This window comes from Phasianus colchicus, chromosome 17 (assembly GCF_987193195.1).
Source record: "Phasianus colchicus chromosome 17, bPhaCol1.hap1.1, whole genome shotgun sequence".
Classification (NCBI taxonomy): domain Eukaryota; kingdom Metazoa; phylum Chordata; class Aves; order Galliformes; family Phasianidae; genus Phasianus; species Phasianus colchicus.
Genome location: NC_143452.1, coordinates 6,352,614 through 6,371,176, shown reverse-complemented (window position 1 = coordinate 6,371,176; position 18,563 = coordinate 6,352,614). Strand labels below are relative to the sequence as shown.

The 18,563-nt window shown below is 37.6% G+C and overlaps 1 long non-coding RNA gene across 4 annotated transcripts in view; it reads right to left on the bottom strand.

Moving 5' to 3' along the window:
* The window catches only part of LOC149915616 (uncharacterized), a 131,744-nt gene that overhangs the window by 77,045 nt on the left and 36,136 nt on the right, over positions 1–18,563 (bottom strand). For 3 of the 4 annotated variants that reach the window (XR_016471956.1, XR_016471959.1, XR_016471958.1), the window contains exon 3: positions 2,112–2,265. The exons of the other annotated variant lie outside the window; for it this stretch is intronic. This is a non-coding gene — a long non-coding RNA (uncharacterized LOC149915616). The remainder of the gene's footprint in view (positions 1–2,111; positions 2,266–18,563) is intronic. 4 annotated transcript variants of the gene reach the window in all.

Here is an 18,563-nt window from a genome sequence, read left to right as displayed (position 1 = left end):
AACATGAAATGGGTGGCCTGGGCACACTGTCAAGATGGGCACAGAAAGGATTTACTACTTGTAAACTTTCCTCCAACATGTTTCTACTTAAGCACATATGCTTTCATGTGGGTTATGTGGTTTGTTTTTTAAGGACAAAGCCAAAATTTGGAGTGCAGAAAAGTTTCATATTGTGAAGTTAGGGAACCTTTTTAAGCGACCAACACATGACTTTCATTGCCTTCACTTTTTCAGGAAAAAAGTACAGGGAGTCTAAGCAAAGGGGAAAAGAACGGAAAAACCAAATGCAGCACCAGACTACAGCAAACCTCATAGAAGTTTACATACTGGAAATAAAAACCTTGTACCAAAGCCAAGTTACTATAAAGCAATGCAAAATGAAATTACTTTAAGAAACATTCTGACATGCAGCTATTATTATCAGTATTTTATAGGGCAAGGGGGGGAGGCAGGGTGGAACAAGGAGAGAAGATGCATCTTCACATAGTATCTTCTCTTTTCCAAAAAAAAAAAAAAAAAAAGCTTGCATCTTGTATTCTGTCAGGCTCAACCCTCCAGAACACTGTGAAACCTCACCACTCAGAAGGGGCCCTTCAGGGCTTTCAGCACCTTGAAGAACAGAACGCTATTGTATTGTATTTACCAACATAAACACTAGCTTTTTAAAATTGATGAATAACACACTGGATTTGGGGGAGAGATGTAAAACATGCAGCCTGTGGAAATTGAACCTGATCTAAAAAATGAACTGAATGATTCCTATCTGTTTCCCTGGGACTTAGATCAGACCTATATGTGTTTTATAAGATGCTGGACTAACAGCCCTGGAGCTCTTAAGATCTGTTTATCCACATAACACAAGTTCCTGCCTGTGCTGTGCTTGTTATAACCCACGTGGAATCCCCTGCTAGAGGGCCTCAGTCACTCCCCAAAAGCACAGGTATTTCAGGTGAGAAGGGAATTTACCCTGGGTAGCCCATTTAGCCCATTGCCTTTCTGTTGAAGCTGCCAATTATAGTCAAATGCTGGTGGCTTTCTCCTCCCCAAGACTACTGACACCCCTGATGGTGCAGATTTAATCAAAATACTTCTGTGGCAGGTTGAACAGAGGATTTGTAATTTACTCCAGACACAGTTGCAGCTAAGATGACTGATTGGCTTTGCAGAATTACTTAGTGTTATTTTATGAAATCAAACATAACCATAAACAAAGTTAAGAAAGCACTGACCTTAAAGAGCCCACTCCTTAAGATCACACTCAGCTGTATGTACAGCATGACAGTGAGAACAGTCACCACTGACATCCAAAAAGCAACTGACTCTTGTACACAAGCAGCCACAGATTCCTCAGGAAAGGAACACCTTACATCTGTGTCCTGGCTGCTGTTAATTTCACACATTAAACATATTTCTTAAAGGAAATGCATGAAACAGGGTATTTCAAACATCAACGTAAAGTTCTGCTAATTTGATGTATTTATCCATTTAAGAATAATTTCACTTTCTTTTGCACGTATATTTTCACCCTGTGAGTTTCAGGCAAGACTTCTGTTATGGAACCAGTCTAAACAAAGATTTACTGAAAGTTTACGGTTACAGAGATGTAACTGAGAATCTGCAGGAATTTGATGTGAAATAGGAGCATGTTGAATTATTATTTTATTTAAAAAAAAACAGCTCCATTGTATCAAACACTTCAAAATAGGAGTATTGTTGAAAACAATTCTACAGCATTTCCCAAAAGGGCACAAAAAATCATAAAACTTTCTTCCAATTCTTTGCTTATCTGAACAAGTGTTTGAAATAGTACCACTCCTGCTGAAGAACAAGTCTCTCCCACCTCCTCATTCATCCACCTCCACCTCCAGGCAAGCTTCCACCTGCCCCATCCCTCAGGGCTGCAAAGTACCAGCTCAGAGGTGAGGAATGTGGCCTTGTCTGTGTAACCCACAATAGAGCTGACAGAGCTCACATGAGAGTCATGTTCACAGGCACTGCAAATGGCTTTTAGGTAACTAACATGATTATCAGCCCTGCACAAGGGTACAAGTGGTTTCAAGAGAAGGTCTCTGGTAATTTTCAGGATGTCAACTAGCTCTCCAAACACTTACCTCATGCTATCCAGCCTTTTACCACCTAGCGTTGATACAACACACATGCACAGAGAAAGTTTTGCAGCTCAAAAAATTCTTCAGCACATGCAGATGAAGTCAGTCTGAAGTTTCCTCCTTTCTCGACTCCATACAGGGGCCAAGTTGTTCTCACCTTTAAGAAAGTTACAGAAGAGAGAGAAATGCCCATTTGGAAAGCAAGGGAGGTACAACAACAATTTAGTCCATTCACCCCTCATATTATAGTCCTATCAAGATTGAGAGCAAAGGCCAGGAGAATTTCACAAGGCACAAAGATCTGGTTCAGGTCAGGATTCCTCCAGAAGCTTTCCCTGATCTCACCGATCCATTGGTAGCAGCACCGCCACTTTCTCTTCCTTCTTTCCACACTGGCACACAGCAATGGAGAAGAAGAGAACTTAACTCTGGCTAAAGCAGACTTGATACCTGAGCACAATACTGTTGGCAAAAGTGTTTATTTACAATGCTAAAAAATTTTGATACTGCTAAGGTCATAGTTATCACTTCAGGTTTACAGCAGATGAACACATCCACTTTCACAGCACTGCACAAAATATTAACAGCCTTCAGTGTGTTTATCCCCAGTGCCTCTGCACAGCAGGGCTTTCACTCATTTTACAGAAAGGAGAAAGAATAAGAGATTTGTGCTCAGCCCAGACAAAACTGCTTGTGTGTCTGACCTCAGCTGAAATCAGAGGTATATGAATCAGGGGTATGTAACATCTAGATCAAAAGTTATTTGTATTAATTCTCATGAGAGATCTGCAGCAGACTCATAACTTTTATTCTCTCCCATTCCTTGCCTCAACCCCCACTTGCATGCCCCTTGCTTTAAAAACTCTCTTATGACCTGGGCCAGAATAATTTGTGTGGTTCTGAAAACAAATGGCATCATAATAGAAGAGATATTTCCTAAATCTTTCACATCTTTCCATTCCCCACATCTGCTTTTGTTGCCCTCCTCTGGGAGATAAAGCTCTGTCGCAATCGTCTCCATGGAAAATTCATTATACAAATATAGTCTCTTTATTATTAATTTACTTTTAAAATGTTGAATGACTTTCCAAGCTAGCAAAAAATAGGTCTGCAAATGCTTGCTGAAATCCAAACTTAGTTTTCTTCGCTTCTCTGCACCACTGTGAAATTGTAATTACCATGCTGCAGGAGCACCCAACTGAAATCCAAATAGATTCCCCACTCTCCTCTCAGGGTACTCAAATTTTCCAGTATCCCTGACTAATTTAAGGATTAACAGACCTTTGGGATTGTGGCCCAGTAAATGGAGGGGGCACAGCATCTAAACCAGGTGCAGCAGGCAGCTGTGAGTCACAGCCTAGAGCAGGGGGAACTCTAGCTGGCATTCCTCAGAGCTGATAGCTACTGGCCTGATGTTGCAGAACTATAATTAGGACTCAAGGGAGGAGACTTTTTAACCCCATCCTGGAGACTGCATTGCTTTGACCTGAGGGAAAGGCAGAGCTTGAAAATCATCCTACTTGAGAGATGCTAGCTGGCTAGCTATACAGGAGAAAAGCCAAAGAATCAGCGCCAACAGCAGCACCTTTGTGCTCCCAGTGCCAAGTCATATGCACTTTGTAAACAGCTGAAAGCAATAAGCTGTGACATCTAGGTAAGTATCACACATCTGTCATCAGGCTGGGAACTTCTGCAATCTCATGTACGAGTGTGCTGATCAAGCATAACTTCATCAAAATTAATGACATTATATTCTCATTAAAAAAAACCACAATAAACTGGGGATATTGGAATAAGGCTCAGCACTCCTCAGGAAGAATGGGTTCCTTTAAGATGACTGCCTTCAGCGCAAGCACATTATTAGTACCAGCAGTGCAGTAGGAAGTATTCCTACTTGTAGCTCATCCTCAGCTTGCTAACAGCAGGTAGAGGAAACAAAGGTGTCCTTCTGATTTAGAGAGAATAGACTGATCAGGCCCCTCTTGATGTGGCAAATGTACACTTCTCTGGGCAACATGATCCAGTACCTCACCACCCTGCTTCTCTATGAAGACTGAACATAACTGCTGCAAACTCTCATACAGATCTGCAGTCCCTCTAACTTTGATTTTCATTCTTCAACTAGATGTCACTTGTTAACTTACTTTCCAACAGGAAGCACTCTGGTACAGCATAGATGCATGCAACATGGCTAGCAGTAAACTACATCATGAAACAGTAAGCGTGATGCAGAAGTGACCTTTTGGGTCAATGAAATCCCATTAAGCTCAGTCATTAGAAAGGATTTAAATGAAAAAGTAGAAGCCCGATATCTTCCATCCAATACAGACCTTTAAAAGCAAGCACAAGTCAAAACAGCAGTGACATGGCTGCCTTGGCACAAAACAGAATTCCAACTGTTTCTGCACTGCCTGAGGATACAGCTCTCAATTAATACCCAGTCACTATCTTTGGCAATTGATCATCTCACTGCTTACGTGATCCTTAAGCTACAGGAAGTCCCACTGCATACACCTGGACATTCACTCAAAACAACAGATGAAATCACAACAACTGAAAAGTGTCTTTCACATCAAAAAGAATATTTGGATTGCACTTCAGCCTCAGATCACTGAAGTAAAAAACAGTCTTCATGTATGTTAGTCATCAAAAGCAAAAAAAGAAATTTTTTTAAAAAACTTCTTCAGAGAATAAATTATGCAAGGTTCTGGACTATCTGACTCTTTCTTTTGAACCCTTGTTTTTATCTCTCTCCCCAGATTCCACCTCACAGGAATCATTGTCAAAGACAATAGAGCAGCTCTCCACATGCCAGTGCTATTTTAATTATCTGAGATCTCTATCACTTATTTAATGCAAGGACAGAGTGTGCAAGCCTAGCACAGCAAAAAAGCCCATAGTTAAGGATACCTGTTTTCAAGTGACCCATCAGCATGGGCTGTATTGTTTCTCCTTCCTGAAACAGTTGTTGGCCTTCACTTCAACACAGGACAAGAACTTCTAAGTGCTTAGTCTGTAGATGATAAAAATGGTGCTAGCATTCTCTCTTGTCCTTCTATTCTTGTTATGTACAAGCCTGAAATACTTTTGTAACAGCAGTTTCCAAGTTTTAGTTACAGACTACTGTGTTGCTACCTTCCTCATTTCTTCAGAAGACATTGGAAGGAAACAAGACACAGCAGTTCATTTCTTGCAACATAACAAGATGAGCAGATGAACCAGCTAGAAGATTCCCCTGGAGATTAAGCAAGAAATGAAAGTAAATCCAGTAAGCACCAGCTTGAGGTCTGAAGCTGCCAGGCAGAAACATGAAGTAAGAATGAAGAAAGAAACAACAGCCAACTAACTGGCCGCTCACCAGGGCAAAGATAAATAGAGAACAAATCATCTCACACAATTTGTTTCCTCACTTCAGAGGTCTGACTGTACAGAAACAAAACTATGACCTCCAAAATGGCTGGAGGCATGTTCACAATTAATCATAATGCAGTATCCACATTGCTTTTAGGAATGGCTCACCCAGGAATCTCTGGATTGAGCTATAGAACAAAATTAGAACTACAACGAGAATGAGAAAATACAACGTGGATTTAGCAAGAGTAGATCACCCAGACGAAAGCATTTTCTTTCCCCTAAGGTAACAGATGTTCTAAGGAAGTGCAGCAGAAAATACATGAGACTTAATTTAGCAAAACTTTGACAATAAAAAACCATTTGAGACACTATTACTACTGAATGTAGCTAAAATAGATTAATTAGCTTCCTAAAACACTTGATTTGTGTTCACAATAGCTCTGGTTTTGGACTGGCCATTTAATATTTTCATTAACATTCACATCACAAGAGTGAGGAGTGAAACAATGGAACCTGCTGATGGCACAAAGCTGAAGTGCCTCATTAATAAGATGACTGAGCTACTGCACAGGAAGAAGTGGGTGAGCTGTGACTGGAATGACAGAAACAGGATGCAAGGCATCGTGAATTCATTACTTATTAGATTTGCCAAGAGTTTTTAGATAAACAAGTTTCTACTGGTGGATCTAAAAGAACGAACAATTACATGGGCAATTTTTTATTTTTATTTTTAAAATATTTTGCAGTTTCTCTGCCAGTTCACTGCAGACCCAGTGAACAAAACATCTACAATTCTGCTTTATATTTTGTGACGTAACACAAGATTTAATCTCACAGAGATACAACTTACACGATAATCATGTATTCCTCTGCATGGCATAAACGCAGCCATCCTGAAGCTTTACACTGATAAACTAAATTCTAATAGGTATGTATTTGCCCCTGTGCATGTTAGACTCACATTAGGCCTGAAGTATGAACCTGCCTTGAAAATGAAGCAAGCATGAGTAGAACCGGCTTGTGAGACATCTAAGTTTAGGCTACAGATCTACTCTGGCTTTCACCCTTCAAGCACAACTGTAAGCTACAAAATACAGTGAAGCAAGCATGCAACTCACACCTGCTTCTGGATTCTTTCCCCACCACCTGCTCTGTTTTCTGCTGTTCACTTCCGCTATGAGATTACTCATCCAAGTCAGTGTTTTTGCTGTTGTGTTCAGTGACTTATTTTAAAGCAAAAAAGCTAGTTATTTCAAGGTGGCTGAGTAAGGCTTCTGAACCAAACACACTGACATGCGTATTCAGAATATAAACCTAATCTAAAAACTGATCTCCACATTTTATTTAATAATTTTCCCCCAGAAAGTCAACTTGCCATCACAGAACGGTTCCTCTCTTTATATTTTAATTTCATTTTAAAATATAATTCTGCTAAAATACCAAAAAAACAAAAAACATTTTGCCTACTAGGCAACAGTTTTTGGAACTATCATTAGTTTAGAGAATATATTCTTAAGTGATAGCTTGAATGGACACCTATGAGTTGTAAAAATATATTTGGCAACTGAATAAAATTAACCACAGTATCTGTGCATGCTCAAACTTTGCTCTGTTACACATTATTTATTTTAAGAACTGCATCCCTTTATAAGGATGTATATATTCAGTTCTGAGTCACTCGTAAACAAGTCATGGTGTTCAGAGAAAGAACAGAAAAGGGAAGAGGCTTCTTCCTTTCCTAGTTGCTATGAGTCTCAGAACATTCACACAATATTCTGTTATACGCATGCTACAGACAAACTGCAGTTGCTCTGAGAAACACCGTGGCGGATTGCAAAGATCCATGAAAATAGAAGCAGGAGAGAACAAAAGTTATGATAGAAAAATATTTCCCAATTAATGCATAGGAAAACCTAGTTGGTGAACCTCCAAAGAAGGAACTGAAGGAATGTCCTGTGGTTCTACTGCATCTCCTGAATGCTCCCAACTAATCACATGTGCTCACTGAATAAACTGAAATGACAAGTGTTTATGAGACAAAGAACAAAGCATTGTAGTGACTTGCCTGTTTGTCATTGCTTAAAACATTCATAAAAGTAAGAACATTTTAAAATCTTACTGGATTTCTAGTAAAACTACAAACATCTGACAGAGCATTCAGAAATCATCGCTGATGGAGCACAAAATTTTTGACTGAAAAGACAATAGGGAAAAACAGCCTCCAGAGAATTCTGTCTAGTTTGCTTCAAATATTCTCCCTCTAATTTCCCATCACTGGAAGACAAAGGAAGGGAAATCTTCTCCCTGATGCCAGTGTGAATTTAGCCTGTGTCTTTGTGTCTCCATGGAAACAATGTAAACACATCTGTTTTCTTTTTGCACTCGTGATGGAAACATTCTATACAGAATTCATCATTGTAGGGAACAAAAAGGCCAGAAACGGGGAATTCTTCACCACAATGACCCAAGCAGAGCTAGTCTCCTTCATTTCCATCAGTGACTACTGTCACCAGAAGAAGAGAGCAGCAAGTGTAAAATCACAGCCTAAAGCTCACAACTTGTGCCTCTTGATATTTAATATTCAACTAAAGAAAGAATGAACTCCTGCAAGGAGAGAAAAAGAAATATAGATCTTGGATATTCAAGGCTACTGTGTGAAATGCATCTTCCTACAATTCTCAAATGTTAATATGACATTATAATATGCCTGTCGCTCTTTCCTACATTCTTTCCTCTTTGTGCAGCCGCTGCAAATTAATACCTCCCAAGACCTCACAACAAGGCTCTATGTATTTTATAAATACATTATTTGTAACTATCTTACATTCCCCACAATATCTTTCATTATCAGTTAATGAATGAGGAAAATGCATAGCAATGCAACTGTGTCCAGAACCAGCAAAGAAAAGCGAAAGTTTAAAACAGCATTGTTTCAATAGCTGCACATTCATTTAGTGCCTGAAACGTATTAAACTGGGTTTTACTGGTTGTAAGGACATCTCATGTTTCTAGTTAACTTACACTCATAAGAGAATATCACTCTAGAGCTTCACTGAAAAAGGAAATACGAAATCAATATATGCTACCAGAGTCTGTGTGCTTTTAACAAAACTAAAACACAATTTCAAAAAAATGCACCATACGTACTACAACCACAACACATTTAATAGGCATTCCTAGCATTTTTATTTCGAATTCCTACTTAGAAATCTTCAGCTTTCAATAGGAAGCAGTCCCACAGTATGCTAACAAGGTTTTGGCTGTGACTGCAAGCCTAGAAATAAGTGCCTTTTAAGTAGAACTGATTACTCTGCCACACAAAGTTCTCACAATCAGAAAGTAACAAAAATGGCGTTTTAAAGATATATGGGAAACTGCAAATAGCACATATGGACTAGCAAAGCACTAGGCGTTTGCTTTAGAAACATACTCACTTCATATGCTTTGTGCTACTATCTTTCCCCAGAACTGCAGGGTTGAAAGAAATATATTTGTGCAGCCCCTTGGTATAACAGTATACTCAGCCATTTATAGAATTTTTATGCCCTTGTATTAAAAGCAGAAGTATATTTAAATAAATCATTCACTTGTCTATAATCAAATACTTGCTTCCCAGATAAACACAGCACTAAAAAAGAGCAGGCATCTGCCTATTCTGTGTGAGCCTCTTTGTGAATGTGGAATTGTTTTACCACTTTCAATGCTTGTTTCTAACAAACAGCACTTTCTATTTCAGCTTTATGCAAAATCTGTTGCAATTAGCAGCAAAAAGATCTTTGGCACCAGTGGACTCAGAATCAGTTTCCAAACTCTAAGCCCAGCATGGAAGTGATGTGGGAGCAGAATAAATACCTTAAAGCCAGGAGCAGGCAACCAGAATATCAAATATGTATAATTATGCAGCACCAAGGCCAATGAGGATTACCCTTCTGTTCAGGTAAGAAAGCAGCATCAGATTCATTCTGATATTCACACATGTTTCTAAAATGAAACTTTTGCTTTAATTTGCTCTCAGTTTCCTTCAGAGAAGAATTTCAAAGCATTGTACAAAGGTTGGAAATGAGATTTTATGAGCAGAAGCCTGAACAGCATCTGACTTCTTTCTAATTAGCTCAGGGAAAAGGTAGGTGAGATTTTGCTTGTCCAACCTGAACATACAACAGACGCTGCCTTTCTTGGATGATAAAAGGCATGTGGTGAAGAGTTTCTGCTTTTATTTCTGTTTTGGGCTTATCCATTCAAATGTTTCATATTTAATAGCTTTGCTCCTGACATTTATATTCTAGTTGAACATCTGAAGTCTCAACATTTATTTTAGAAAGGAGTAACATCATCCAGGTTCCACAATAAGAATCTCCAAGGATGAGATACTAGTATTCAAATGTAATAAAATGTTTAACTGCTAACTGGATATGCATGATGTCCCATAAACTTCAGAGATGTGTCACAAAAAAGACACTGAGTCATGTTCTCCTAAAGGACAGGGCAGATGATGGAAGCTGAAGCCATTAGTCGTTTCACAGCTAGTTTGGGTAGGCCTTGGTTTTTTATGCCTTTCAGGATACTAAGCTAAAGAATTTCATGACATGGCAATACTTAAGTGAAAAGGGCACAATAATTAGTTCAAGGCATGAAAGGACTTTGATTTTATAATGTCAACTTTTTGAATGCATAATGCATAATAAAAGGAGCTTGAAAATTTTTGTTTAATAAAACCACAAAACTATCTTTGGAGATGGTATGAAAAATTTCCCCAAAGTTTTTGCTGAGTAAGCTAGAGGCCAAAGTGCCCGAGTCACTTTTCAATAAAATAAGTGCTTTACAGTCTCAAATACAAAGGCCTTTGCTTCTCCTCCCACAGTAGCAGTCATTAGTCAATACATACTAATGATTTTTATCTTCAGCCATGGTTGACCAGCCTGGGTGTGACAAAGCCCAGCTCTGGGCACACACCCAGCTGGCATTCTTGGATCACAGTAGCTCTTGTCCCTTTTTCAACTTTGCTGGCAAAGCATCAGCACAGATTCTAAGGATGAATTAATCTACTGTATAAATATATGCTGTGGAATCTTCCCTTGGGAAAAGGATCTGTGTTCATAGAAGTGTCATTCTAATTTTAAGTTCCATTCACACAGGAAGCCATATTTAGTTACATTTTAAGACATGTATGTACTGTTACTCCATACATTTTTCAGAAGGATGTTCACTAGGGTTGAATTCCAAATATCACCAGAAAAGAATACAGTAGGCACTTGCCTTCAAATATTTAAAATGTACTTCAGGATTTCAATGTTTTCGCATTACATTCTTTCAAAAGATCAAAACAACACTAAATCAGAGGAAATCTTGGAATTAAAAACAAACATAAAAGAATCAGGAAAACTTGTGGGCTGTTGAATTTCTCCACTCCCTAGTTTTCAAATGGAAATGAAAGTAACACAAAGTTTGATATTTAAAGACATTTAAAAGAGCCAACAATCAAAGCAAACACAGAAAGACATTTCCCTATCCAGACAACTCTAATTTTTACAGTATCAGTACCTTTTTATTTATAAGTAGAAATAAAGAGGACTAGAGATAGAAAGTGAAAATACAGTAGGTCTAGAAAAGACACTGATAGTTCTTAACCATTGTAGATCAAAATTATTAGAGTAAGTGACACTGTTGCTACTCATTGTTTTCAGGAACAAAGAATGGAAAAAAAAATCAGATTGGTCAAAGATATTTCATTTTTGCTGTAGGATGAATAGTTTTTTGGGCAGCACTGTGTATTCTAGTCTGTCTAGAATGTTTTGTAATGCAGACAGGAGCTGCATAAAAGGTATACCTGCAAAAAAGAATATTTCATAATATAAGTTAATCTTATTTAAGGACATATAGTCAGGAGATCTTTATCCAAAACGTTGCAAGCTATAATCAAGTATTCTGGTCAGTTTTGTTACCATCAATTGGCAGAGGAAAGTCTAAAAACATTGACAACTTCAACACAAAAATTGAACTTTATGTTAGGCAGCCAATGTTTTCCCTGGTAAAGAATACGAAATTATAATTCTCCTTCAAGATAGATCAGTCTCTGCACTTCATAAAGCCTTTGGTACCTACTGCAATATTTCCAGGGGCAGGTAACTTAATAGAAGACTATAAGGTAACCCTCAAGTGCCAGTGCTCAAAAAGAACAGGACTGGTTATTTTCATGGTGATTCTAAGGTTATCAATACCCAGCACTGTCAAACATACTCTTCTGTTTTTGAGATTTAGAGAAAGGCTTTGTCCTTGTTGCTGTGGTTAACTTTTCTTCAGTCTCAGTGAAATCAGCCACTTATTATGCTCACTTAGGCTTTCAAGAATCAAATGAAGGCACTGTGGGTATTGGACAGAGTGCTGTAATTCAGATTACAGGGAGAGTGCCTGCTCCATTAGAGGATGCTGATGAAAGAACTGTATAGTCCCTATAAGTCCTGGTTAAGTCTGTTCCTAATTATGAAGGAATTGCACAGACACTGTGGAATTCAACTAATCCCTTTTACTAAATAAATGCAAAATGCCAGGCTTAGATTCATGTACTTACTATCATAGAAGCAGGCATTTGAAATGCAAAAATACAGAAAACGTTGCAAGCTATAATCAAGTATTCCGGTCAGTTTTGTTACCATCAATTGGTCAGCTTAACCATCTATTGGAATCCCAGATAAAAGAGTATCCACAAGAAAAACAGTTATATTAACCAGTATTAAGCATTAACATTTCTTTACATTGCATTTCTGCTTTGACCATTTTAGGTGAGAAGCACCCATTGAACTACCCTAGAGAAATAGAGCACAGTATTTCACTAAAAGCTTTCTTCAATTTGTAATAGTGACCAGCACTGAAATCAAAGCTCTTTCTGGTTAGCAGGGGATCAGGAGAAAAAGCAAATTGCATATGCTGATAAGAGTTTTTGATCACAGAGAAGAAGATTGTTGTTCCACTGCAAGCGAATTATTAATCTGCCTGTGATTTTATGATACTCAAACAGTGACAAAAGAAATACTAGAGATACTTATGAGAATATAATTCCAGGGGAAGATGTGCTTTATTTCACCGTTTGGATTCAGAATACACTTCTTTACAATGATTCAGTATTAGAAAGAAATTCTTATATCTTCCTTTTACTCTGTGAAACACACCCACTTTCATTTTGGGTATTTTATCATTTGGGTTTTCATTTTCCAGTATCTTCCAGTGCATTTCTGACACAGAACAATGGTGTAGCACAAATACGATATTTAGAGTATCATAAGTAAGAGGTAAACACATCTCTCACACCACCAGTGATAGACTGTGCTGCCTGTCTATATAATACAATGGGAAAACAAAAGAATCACAAAAGGATCAAGAATCAGTCAAAACCTCTTTGTAAGGATATTACGTTACCCGACCCTTCTCCCCTTCCAGCAACCCACATCTCATTACATTCACTGGAAATAATAAGAAAATACATCCATTGAAAGCTGAAGGGATCCTGTCTGACTTTCTCTCCAACAGAAGAAGATTAAAAATAACTTTGGTATATATAAATAATATTGCTGTGGCTCTCGTGGGAGGAGCGCACACAACAACTTTGAAAACTGCATTCAAGAAATTCAGAATTTAATTCATAGCACAATGCCTACTTCAGGACAAGATGCCAGACTCCTAAAAGCTTAAGCACTCTGCTCTGCTGCTGAAGGATTGCTACTCCTAGAAGAATTCAGCTCTGTAAGATAAAGCGTTAAGACTTTTCTGTAGTCTCTAGGGCTTGAAGTTTGAATTTAATGTGAACTGAATAAAATCATTTGCTTTTTATCAGTATGGTCCATGAACCATGGTTTGAGGCCAATATGTGACTCTAAGGAAAATGAGCTTAGCTGCCACTCTCTAATCCCTGGATAAGATCATAAAATTACTGCATATCACTCAGTACTGCTTCACACAAAAGGACTGCCTCCATAGTACTACTAATAAAAAACTGAATTACACTCATTTGCTCCTCAAAGACAATGGCTTCTGCAGGTTCAGGTGAGGTACTTGATTGCATATAGAGAAGGTACAGTGTAGTCAAAACGGAACAATAACCTCAATTTCACATTAATGCTTGATTTCTGGAAAACCTGTTATAAATCTGCTTTCAAACAAGAGGAAACATCCTTCTGCAAATACTTTGTCTCTGATTTAATTATATGCACACAAATTTTGATGTCTAGCAATTCTAGGTCAAACTCATGCTCTGCTGTAGCTGTAATTCCTGAAGAAACATGGGATTAACTCCCAATTTAGACTGTTGTAATAACAAGTTTACTTACAATTTATTCATTTTATTCACATGGAAATACAAAAATTCAGATGTAGAAACAGTCACTGAAAATACTAGTGCTTTCCATAAAATTCATAAATTTTTTTATGCTGGAGAAGAAAAAGATAGAGATACAACAGTCAAAGTATTCTAGTTCACGTAACTTGATTGTTATTTTATGTGTTGGTTCCAGTTATCTCGATTAGATGAATTCTACTAAAATAGAAAAGCATAAAAGCATACCTAAATTTCAACTCTGTACCACATACACATAGTGGACATTCCATGGAAGAGCCATGGTGGTATTTGTCCTTGCAGGGAGCAGAAACAAACCAATACAACCAACCACCACCAAGTCTCCCACTGAATAGGTAAAACCTAACCAAATGAAACACTTCTGACAATTTGATGGAATAACCGTACATGATAGATAACCGTAAATGAAAACACAGAGGAAAAGTAGTCTAGGCACATTATTTCTTCTCAGAAGCCTATGACGTCCCATAAGATTCCCTCCACAGTAAGAATGAACTCAGTAAAACATTCTCAATCTTTCTTTGAAGCAATCTAGTATTTTTTATTCCGTCATGTAAGTTTTTAAAATACTTCATCTTGGCTGTCAATAGACTGTGCATCAAACTGTTAGTTAATAGGGTGCTAAGACTTTAAAAAGCAGCACATGAATAGACATAAGCAAAAAAAACTGATGGACTCCAGCACTGCTCAGATTTTGGGGGGAATAGAATTCAAGCAACTACAGCAAGCAAATTCTACTCCGTGCAGCTCTCCTATACAATACCCAAAACCAGAAGATGCATTCCAGTATATTTAGACATTAACAAAGTAACTGTTTTAGCACAAGCAGAATTTATTTTGTTTGTTTATAGGAGTGTATAGGATCCTAATTTAAAATTCACTGATGTTCAAACGCAGACAGAACTCACTAGTTTGACCTGTCTAACAATAATCTGCACAATTAGAAAACTAGGCTAGAGTGTGAACAGAGCTATTGCACAACTATCCACATCACTGTGCATATTGAAGACGAAGTTAATTTGAATCATATTTAAATTAAGCATATTAAATCAATGAAACAAAATAAAAGACTGTTTAAGCTAATCTACAAGTATGTGTAGGTGACAGCTTCTGCAATTATCTGACTCCACCTCATTAAAAATACTCATATTCAGCACAGAAATTTCAGCTAGAAGTGCAAGATTCTGTCAAGGACATATTGGGCAACCTCTGTGTCCACATCTGTCCTACACAGAACTAAGTAAGATATCAATCTTTCTAAAAAAACAAAAAACGTTAAAAAAAGTTATATACAGTGAAAGTCATCAAGAAATTTCAGAGTTACATAGTGATATTTTACTTTGCACCCTGGATTATACTGAATTTACACCCATCTGAAAGACTTTCTTACTCAACAACTCATATGATATTACTGCATTATTAAAGTTTTCTTCCTGAACTGTTCACATGGGGTCCAGCCCAGAGATTTTCAATGTCCTTTTTTTGCCACTCCCTTCTGACAAACAGAACTAAATCATTATTGCGTTAACCTTTGTTTCAAGCTAAATCTCTTGATTCAGATTCCATCCTCATACTCAATCACCCTCGCTTTCTTGTTTAACCTCTTCCTGGATACATTCTCAGTCTAGTTCTTTTTCCTTTTTCACCTTCTATTCAACTTTGATTCTCTGCCTGATTTTATTTCCTGTCCACAGAAGGCTTAACTCTTCACTCTAAGCTGGTACCTGCCGTACTCCCCTATCCAGATATGCACTCTTCATGGAAAGCTCTGATGAAAAGCAAGAAACAATGCTAAATAAAGTAAGCAGCCAGAGTCTGCAGAGCACATAGATAACTGCATTAGAGATCTTTTAGATGATGGGAGAAAGATAGTTTTAAAAATCAATTTTTCTTAGATGGAGCAAAAATCCTTGTTTACACAAAACACATTGACTGACTTGGACGTATCCATCAGTAAACAAGTACAGATAAGAAACACTGATATATATGATCCTACACATGAGCAAAGCCTCAAAGATTTGTGAATACATTGTACATTCCTTTGACTTATGACCCCATAAAGGGCTGTTCCAGGTGAGAAGAAAACATTCATTGTACCCAGCAACACTTACAGAAGTTAAGTTCACCTCCTAAAATAGTTTATTCTACAATTGTTTTGGACTAAGGAAGAGCGAGCGGAATTCTTTATTTGCTTGAGTGTTTACATAGCAAGAGCTAACTTGGTCCTAGCTAAAAATCCTGCACTACCAAAATTTGGTCAGGAATATATTTGGATCCCAAAGACATCATATCTCAAGCAACAAAAAAAAAAACAACTCCATTATCCTCAGGCATGGCAGCAGAACACAAACTCCAGGGACTAAGGACTATTTCCTTTCAAATGCTAATCTACTCGCTGCATGTAGTCATGTCATCTGGTATGATATCTCTCCTTCCACTTCCAGTAGTAAACAGGTAATTATCCTGCATTGTTTTTTGAACGTTTTGAGTTTATATTCATAAGGATAAGCAAAGAATGCACCTCTGCTGACAAAAAAGATTGGAAATATCAGCAAAACTATGATTAATTCCTAGTCATTTTAAATGAGACCCAAACAGAAAATGACAAAGTGTAACTTCAGTACTTTCCACAGTTGTGATCTGTGGAACACAGCCATTCTCCTGCCACAGTAGAACTGTACTGGTAGACAGGCAAAGTCTGGGAAAAGGACTCAAACCAACACAAATGAGAATCACTGACCAAAATCATCACATATGGGACTGTTGTTATAATATCTAAAAAAAAGTCTTTAAAGTGTAGTTAAAACAACAAAATATTTTATTGCAGAAATGTTTCTCTGCTCTGAAATGATTCCTTATAGGTACATGCCCAAAGTGGACTTAAGCTACAATACAACAGAAATTCAAGTAGACAGTTATGTACTGAAGATATGTAGAATCCTATAGGTTTTTACTGTAAGTGATAAAAGGAGTTTCAAGACTAATAACTGGGTTTGATGTGCACAGAGCCAAATCCATTGAAAACTCAAACATAATATGCTTGAGATGAAGATGTATTTTGGTGACAGCCTAGGGCAAATATAAAGATAATCCTTTATCTTATTTTAACCCTATGGCAAAAGAGAGGACACTAAGTAACTGTAAAACACTGCAGGAAAAGAATTTAACACATTATCACTGTAAATTTACAAGAAGAGTTTAATTTACTAGTAGGAATGACAATGCAGAGAATTTTTCAGGGTTTGAAAGGGAGCAGAATGATTCATCTGATATTTTCTGCTTCTACTGTTAACAATCTGAAGCAACAAGAAAAAACTGGAAGTTGTCTCTCTTGATTAGGGTTAGGAGCTTACCTAACTATGAATGATTCTGCCTCAGATCAGACATCACAACCATGATCAAAGCTATTTGATGTAAATAGCCTCTGTGGATGCCCTATTTGATTTGCATATTTAAAAAAATAAATATTCCCAACTCTGCTGGCATTTATTCATAAACTTCCAAGTTTAACAAGATTGCCCCTGCCCTCTAAAGCCACAGAAGTACTCCTGCCTACAAAAAAACAAACACTTGACTGCATCATTAGAGAAGCAAACAACAGACAAATGTTTCTGAGCCTCTTTGGAATCAGGAACTGTGGAATGAATCCCATCAGTAAGAAAATACATATCAAACCTATCTTTAACCAAATTGAAATGGAATCCTCATAAACCTTGACAACCTGTCTGTATATAGCTCTTACAAAATACACATCATGCCATGAACCTCAAGGCATGACTGAATAGAATGCAATTTTTTCAGTGCCCAGAGCCAGCTCTTACTTCTTTTGCCCTCTGTATCACTGATCCTGTTGCTGACTGATAAGCAAATTAATTTTGTCACAATTGACAAGTAAAATGTGTAATTAGCTTTCCAGTACACCAAATTGCCTCCAGCCCACTACACTGGTTTCAGAGCTGGGAACAGCTTAGCATATAAATCATGTTTTTATACTATGGACCATCCCTATGATGAAGTTGCTACTTCGCTGTTTCCTAGTAATGGTACAAAAGCCAGGTCATAGTTTGGAAGACAGAATCCTAGTAAACCACAGCTGTGATGGGGAAATGTGGGAAAGGTGACAGCCTTGACACAGCCAGCAGCTCTCCTGTAAATGAGGAGCAGTAAAAGAAATCCTGGTAAGTCAAAGATGTGAAATGTCCTCGATTCTTTCCTCTTAATGATGGGTCACCCTGTTCAAACTGGACTATATTTTGCCTAGACAGAAGTTTTGTTTTCATATAGAGAATATCAGTGAGATTAAATAAATTACTAAGCTTGATATTATAGAGTGATGCATGTTAATGAAGCTCTGGTAAGTAACAAAACTACCATGAGTTTACTCATTAATTTCATTGATACATAGTTAATGAACGGGTGATCGAGAATGACTTTTCAGAGCTGTTTTTCAATATCACCCTGCAATGCCTGCTGCTTGTTGTTTCAAAAAAGAGGTAGAAGTAGCACAACTGGAATTCTGCTATAACTAACTGAATCATTCAATAAATATTTTGTAAATGTTCAGAGGGACCAACTTGCATCAGAAAAGAGTATAAAGAAATATGTTAGACATTCACTAAAAAAAAAAAAAAGCCACCAAACCCTGCAGGCCATCACCCTGTCTAAACTGCAGAAAAGAGCCACAGTGGGAATGGAAGAAAAAAGGATCTACTAACCAGAAAACTTTTTCTTTAAAGGAGAAAAACACAAATGCT